Source organism: Alligator sinensis, unplaced genomic scaffold (assembly GCF_000455745.1).
Source record: "Alligator sinensis unplaced genomic scaffold, ASM45574v1 scaffold19_1, whole genome shotgun sequence".
NCBI lineage: Eukaryota > Metazoa > Chordata > Crocodylia > Alligatoridae > Alligator > Alligator sinensis.
This window is the reverse complement of record NW_005841916.1, coordinates 1263213-1270241: the sequence shown is the minus strand read 5'-3', so window position 1 is coordinate 1270241 and position 7029 is coordinate 1263213. Positions and strand designations below refer to the sequence as shown.

General features: G+C 42.9%; 1 long non-coding RNA gene across 1 annotated transcript; it reads right to left on the bottom strand.

The window, feature by feature from the left end:
• Positions 1-704: 704 nt before the first annotated feature.
• Positions 705-5338, bottom strand: LOC112549482. The gene is made up of 4 exons (XR_003092904.1): positions 5271-5338; positions 5080-5145; positions 3469-3574; positions 705-2545 (listed from the first exon to the last, which is right to left on the bottom strand). It is a non-coding gene; the product is annotated as an uncharacterized LOC112549482 (long non-coding RNA).
• Between the last annotated feature and the right edge of the window lie 1691 nt (positions 5339-7029).

Genomic DNA, 7029 nt, shown 5'->3' with positions numbered 1-7029 from the left:
GATATGTATTTCAGAGAATTGGGAAGTACTAGGATGTGGTAGAAGAGGAACAAATGCAACAAGACCACTCCATGGTATCCAGCAGTCTGAAAAGTCAGGAATATAGCTTCCTGCTTCCCTTCTATATTTAAGTGCATAGCGAGTCAACCATGACATCACCTTGAATTCAATTTTTCCTCAGAGGTGTGGGAATGGGGGGTTGTGCTTTTTTATGACATGCATCCTCTGCCCTTTCCCTTCCTTTCCTCCCTCCCTTCAAATATGTCATGGGGAAAGTGAGGTCCTTTCTGGATGCCACAGAAACAGCGGGCAAAATCCAAACACTATCGCTGCCATCTTTATTAGGTACAAGCAGATACTACCCATGGGAGCTCTCTCTCTTTATGGCCAAAATGGTGTTTTATATTGAGCCTGGGAGCGGATGTGCGTGGCCTGATGTTCTGTACCTAGAGTGGGAGAGGTTGGAGTGACAGTGTTAGAGGGGAAAGGCAAATGAGGTTGATCCTATCCCAGGCTGCACGCAACAACAGGCGATTGGGGTTGTGCTCCCACATGTAAACCCACAGATGTAAAGAAGCCTTCCCATCTAGTCACTTTAGGTAGTGTTGCTCACCACCCTTAATTCCACAGGGACTCCTGCCAATGGCTTGCCCTGTGCCTCCCACACAGGGCAACTGCTTCTGCTTCCAGCAGGCAGTGGAACACAATAGTCACTCCTCCCCCTGGTGCTAGTGTCCCCTCACTCATCCTGGAGTGCGCAACCTTCACCCAGCATTGGCTGTGGATGTGCCAAGAGCCTGCATGGTTGACAACCATCAGCCAGGAGTGTAAGCTCGGAGTGAAGGCACTTGTGATGCAGCACAAGTTAGACAATGTGGGAGGTGTGTTGCATTCCTGTATCTCTTGGGGCACCTGTCTTACCTCTCACAACCCTCCAGTCATTCCAGAAAGTGTGCAACATGTTCCTCTGCATGTTGTCTGTTTGGTGCTACAGTGATGGAAACAAGGATCCACAGTCACAGACCAGGACATTATCGTGTTTTTATTTGACCCTGCGTAGGAGCAAATTAAAATTCTGCTTAGACAATTGTAAAACTTATTTGTGATGCTTTGGGCCTCTGTGATTCATGTACCTAAAAGCATCCAAGAGGCAAAGGGAAATGGTAATGACTTTGGTAATGTCTGTTTGAGGGGAAGCTGCTTTCCAAAGCCCTGCCCTGCTCACTTCACCATAATCCACCAATCATCTGCTTGAAATGACACTGTTATCCCAAAGGTGAAAGGCTCCGTATCCCTGAAGTCTCCAAGGGCAGGATGAATCCCTTTTTTAATTTTCTACCAACTATCGCTGAAGTGTTACCATGTCAGTATTCTGACTACACACAGGTTAATCCTCTCTAGGCCTTAAGAAGTTGTGCTAAATAAATGCCTGTCTGGCTGCTACAAGTATATCCTCCCAGAGCATAGAATTCATTGACAATCCATGTAAGATTTTGCAGCAGAGGATGACAAGCAGAGGCTTTGGGGCAATAAGAGTTTTCTCCATGTGGGACAGATGGATTGGAAAGAAGGGAAGTGCATAGTATAACCGAGGTAGCATCTGCCCCTTTTCCAGCCTTCTCGTACCTCCAGTTTCTTGTCTGCTACAACTTTGCTGTTGGAGAGTGGGAATTCCTCAGACCAGTAGCAGCCTCATGAGTAGCCTGGTCCATCTGATCAGGTCGGCCACCCTGCCTGGGTCCTCTGTCCAGCCCTTCACCCAGTGCTCTCATGGGTTTCTGCGGGCTCATTTGGGCTTCAGCTATCCTAGCCCAAGTCCCCTTTTTTTTCTCAGGCCACACCCCTGCCTTGCTCCACTGAATAAGACCTCAGCCTCTGAGGTTTTGCCTTAATGGCAGCCTCCCTTTTTAGGGGTGGGGTTTTGTCTCCATGTGTCAGTCTCTGCTTCTCAACTTGGGGCTATCTCCTGACCCCTATAGCCAGAAGCACACTCAGCACCCCTGTTCGTGGGCTCCTCCACCCCTGTATCACAGCCTGATCCTCCGGTAACAAGTCCGGACCAAACAAAACACAAACCAACTGCTTCCAAAAAAAACGAGTAGTCTCTTTCCTCCTGTGAATGTTGCCTGCAGGCCTTACCTGCTCAGGAGCCTTCTCCCCAACTTCCTTGAGTGGCTCAGGTATATGTCCATCTTCAGAGCTCCTCTCTCCCACCGCCTGACCCTAGGCTGGTCTTAAAGCCCTTAACCCAATCCCCTTACAATCACCTAACTGATTTGCTGCACCCAACAGCCTGGTGCATCCAGTTGCTCATTAGCTGCCAGGCCTTGGTTAGATATACCTCTGCTGTCCTTTTAACTGCCTGCCCTCTCCGCAGCCATCCTTGTAACAGGGGCAGGGGTTCCCTGTTTTAGATGTCAAACATAAGCTGATGAGGTACACGGCTTGTACTGTCTAAGTATGGCCCCAAAAGCAAACAAATACTTTGCCTCTCTTTTCATTATAGTTGTTGTTGATGATGAACATGGGAGCAAAGGCAGGTTACCTAATGGGAAAGAGAACATGGAAATACACCTTAACACATTGAAATAGAAATCAAAGTTAAGGAGTTTAAAGTGCTAATATTAGAAGACGAGGATAATGTCTATCGCAGTATTTGAAAGACCTGGGACATGAAACCACAGGTTTAATAGCAAGGATTATTAATAAATCTGTCCAGTTGGGTGTGGTACCATAGGATTGAAAAGCAGCAAGTGTAGTCCTTTATATTTAAAATGAAGAAAGTTGTGATCTGGACAACTTTAGGCCTGTTAGTCTGATCTCAATGACCATGTCTACATGAGAAACTGAATGTGCAATTGTTACTACGCAATCATTTAGTACTTGCATACATAAACACTAAATTACTGTGCAGTCGCATGTCTACATGGCTTTGTGCTGACTCTGAGTGCACAGTAGCTTGTTACAGCTGCGCAGTAGTGTCACATCATGGTTCATGCCCTGCGATGCTACTGCACAGTATTAACAAGCTATTGTGCAGTAAGCATCTTGTGTAGACACGACCAATGATATGCAAAGCCCTGGCACAAATTTTGAAAGATAGAATATTTAAACATCTGGCAGTAAAAGAAACAGAAAAAACCATTGGCTTTTTTGTCCCAAGCTAACTGATTTTTCTAGACAAAGGAAATGCAGTAGATAGCATCTATTCTATATGGACTTCTCTGAAGTGTTTAGTATGGTGCCACATGGGAAACTATTTAGTTTAGCTGGAAAAGTTAAGGATTAGTACAAGAATCGTGAGGAAGTTAAGGAACTAAAGAAGAAAATTAGAACCTGTGTAAAATGGAACATAGAAGCAGAAGAAGCCTCCAGGGGTATTAAGCCCAAAAAAGGGAAGTGGCAGGCTGGTGGGAAAACATTTTCAGGGTCAGTCTTGACACAGATATTAGTATTTTCATTACTGACCTTCCCCAGACAAAGCATGCTGATGCAGTTTGCCGATGGCCCAAATTTGGGAGTCACTATCCACACAGAGAAGTACTGGAATATCACACAAGAAGAATCAGGCGCCCTTGAGGACAGGAGTAATAGAAATATAATGAAATGCAGTTTAAAAAAATACAATTTCAATCACTTAAGGACTAAAAACAAGGATTTCTGCTGTGTGCTTAGATTCTATCAGTGGGATATTTCAGAAGAGGATGACCTGAAGTTACTGGGATGACCCTCAGCCTCTAATGTGCTGGTGTTGTGAAAAAGGCAAATGTGAACACAGGTGTTGCATTGGACAAAGTACTTCCAATAGGAAAACAGGAGTATTAATGTCAGTGTAGTCCACAGGGGCTGAAAAGATGTTTTGTGAGTGTGATCCTGAACACTGCCTTCCAGAAAGATGAATTCATACTGGAACAGGTACAAAGGAGGCTCACAGGGTGATCGGGGAAGGGAGGACCTGTCTTATGAGAAGAGACTGAAAGAGCTGGGTTGTTTAGGGGGCATTGTTGTTCTTCATAAACACATCAGAGGATAAACTCCACAGAGGAATGAGAGCTGTTTAAGCTAAAGGATAGTTTTGACACCAAAACAAATCATCCCGTCAGTTGGGATCTGGACTTTAGATATGAAATGTATTTTATATATATGGCAAGGGATATGGTGTCCACCAAACAGTTTTCAGAGCATTCTTTGTAATTTGGTAAGATTTTTTTGTCTCTTGTCCCATAGCCCTATGAGTCTACATGGACACGCTTGAAAATCAGGCCTGTGCTCAACATTTGTCTGCTTCAGATGTTGTATGTGAAATAAAAGATGTATTAGGGTATGAGCTGAATACAAAATCTCAGGTTCCTCAGTGAAACAGTGCAATGCTTCCCAAAATGCAGGTAGGAAACAATCCATGTAATGCTAAACAGCTTCACATGTTGTATGTACTCAGGTTACAGTTGCCTGTAAAAGGTTTTCATCAGCAACCCACGGGCACCCGAGAAATGGGGAAGTCCCAGGGCATGAGATTACAGAAAACCACTTTCATATAGGTTCTAACAAACAAAACAATAAACAATAAACCAGACCCAGGCACTACATCAGAGTTGCGTTTCAGTGCTTCCAGGTTTGAGTCTTTTTTCAGTTTTGAACTCCCCCTCCCACCTTCAAAATATCAAGCCAGGAGACTTTCTGGAATTGAATTAGAAAACCCCTTTTTGTCTTCCAGTATGGAAGGGATATGTCTTCCAGTTAAAGGGAATTGCTCCTGTGGCTACATGAGCAAATGCAAATGTATATTGCTTAAAAAAAATAAAATAAAAATAATGTTGAGGTTGAAAAGTTGAGCACTCCAAGGTTAGGGAACTGCCAGAGTTAAGGTTGCCCTGGCTTGCATGAATGTTGCAGGCTTAGAGCAGCTGGAGTCTTTAGAAAATCTAGCATGTGAATATGTGCAGGCTGAAACTTCCCGAAGATTTATAACAAATCTGGGGCAAATTTTTGAAAGTGAAAGTAATGACACATTAACACAATAACAACCCCTTTTTGAGTCTTACTTTTTTTTTCTTTTTTTTTTTAATTGCATGGTCTCACCTGGAGTACTGTGTCCACTTTTGGGTACCACCCTTAAACGACAATGCAGACAAACAGGAAGTAGCCCTGGTGAACAACATAATCATTAGGGGTATAGGAAACATGTTTTATATGAAATGGCATGAAGAACTGGGGTTTTTAGTCCAGATAAGACCACACTATTGAGAGATATGACAATGATCTTCACATACCTGAAAGGTGTTTATAAAAAGGATGGGGATGGAAGGATAGTGTCCCTTGTAGTTGCCAGAGACAGGATAAGAAGTAAATATCTTAAATAGAAAAAAGGGAGATTTAGGTTAGCTATTGGAATTTAAGCACTGCAACAGATTACCCAGAGCACCTGTGGAATCTACATCCTTGGAGGTTTTTAAGAGCAGGTTAGGCAAATAGTTAGATGAGATTGATTTTGACCAGAATGAGCAGGGGTTTGAACTAACTGACCTCTTGAGAGCCTTTCCAGCCTTATTTGTCTGTGATTCCATGATATAATAGAACCTTGTAAATATTTTAACATGGGCAAACAGCATCTTCTTCCTTAATCTTGTTTTTGGAAAGAGATACAAAAAATTGTTGAAACTCAAAAATCAATTCAACCTGAGGCACAGAGGCACCTGATACAGAGCACTTCAGCCTGAGCAGTTTGATAAAGAATTGAAAACTGGATCATGTAACGGGAAGTGTTGGACAATGTTAACTAGGGGCAGCTGTACCAAATTTGTCAATAATAAAGTCTAACTCTATCTAACAGGTTCAGTGTTGCACTGTATATGCATATCTGCAAATAGAATAGTACCCGTACTTATTAACACTGGACTTGTTCATGTGGGGAGTGAATATATACTAAACAAGGATATGAATTTTCAGTGTACTGACTACTTCACGCTGACTCCCTGTGTGATACTTTCTGGAACAAGCTAACTTGCTCCTTTTTCAGAGTGGAGTGGGCTACCTTGCCTAAAGACACTCTGGGTGGGCAGGAAGCACGTCAACATGGGGAGCTGGCATAGAGTGGCTGATACATTGTAAAATCATGCCCTGACTTGTACACTAACTTTCCTGGTGTAGCTATAGATAAGCCCCTTAAATTTTAATTATGTTCTATTGTCAACAAGGTCTGTATTATATAGACAAATATTAATTAACAGAAACCACCAGGGCAAGACCCTGTAAGGAGAAAATCACTTGTGGCTTGACAAGGGAAATTTCCAAGGTTATAGCTATACTGTACTTGGGAGGCATGATTTCCCTTATGTGAACTAGCTTCAGGGGAGCTACTTTACGGGTACCAGCAGCAATGAGAATGACCTAGCCTCCTGATTTAAGTACCAGTGCTCCCAGTGGGTTTCTACAGCGAGTAATGGAGCTTGTGCTGCTACTATTGTACCACTGTTATTGGTACCCAAGCTAGCTAAATTAAAACTAAATGGGCTGTTTATGCTGCATTCGCACCTCTGATTGCACTGTGGACATAGCCTTAGTGCCTGAATTACTTTTGAAAATCAGACTTGGGCTTGTAGGTCACTTACTACTTCTGAAATATTACCCCAAATCAACCAGGTGGCACAAGTATGAAACTATGGTGCAGTTTGAGGGTAGGTGGGGTGCTCTTATGGGAAAAAAATTAGTTCTGCTCATGGATTGCCTGCAAACTAACAAATGTGTTTAAACAGAACAAACAAAAAACCTGACTTTTGTTCCTACTTGAAAACTTGGGACAGACTCATCTTTTTGACCTACGTCATACTGCCTAGCACAGGAGAATCCTGGACCTTATAGTGCTATGCAGAGCAAACATTAATAACACCAGAACAAAAGAGAGAAATGGATCCAGTACATGGTCCACTGTGACTACATTGCTCTTCTCTAGGAGTTTAAATTCCAGGTGATTAAGAATATATAATTTTTTACAAGATTGTTAAGGCTGCATGCTGGGCAGTAAATTCAGAG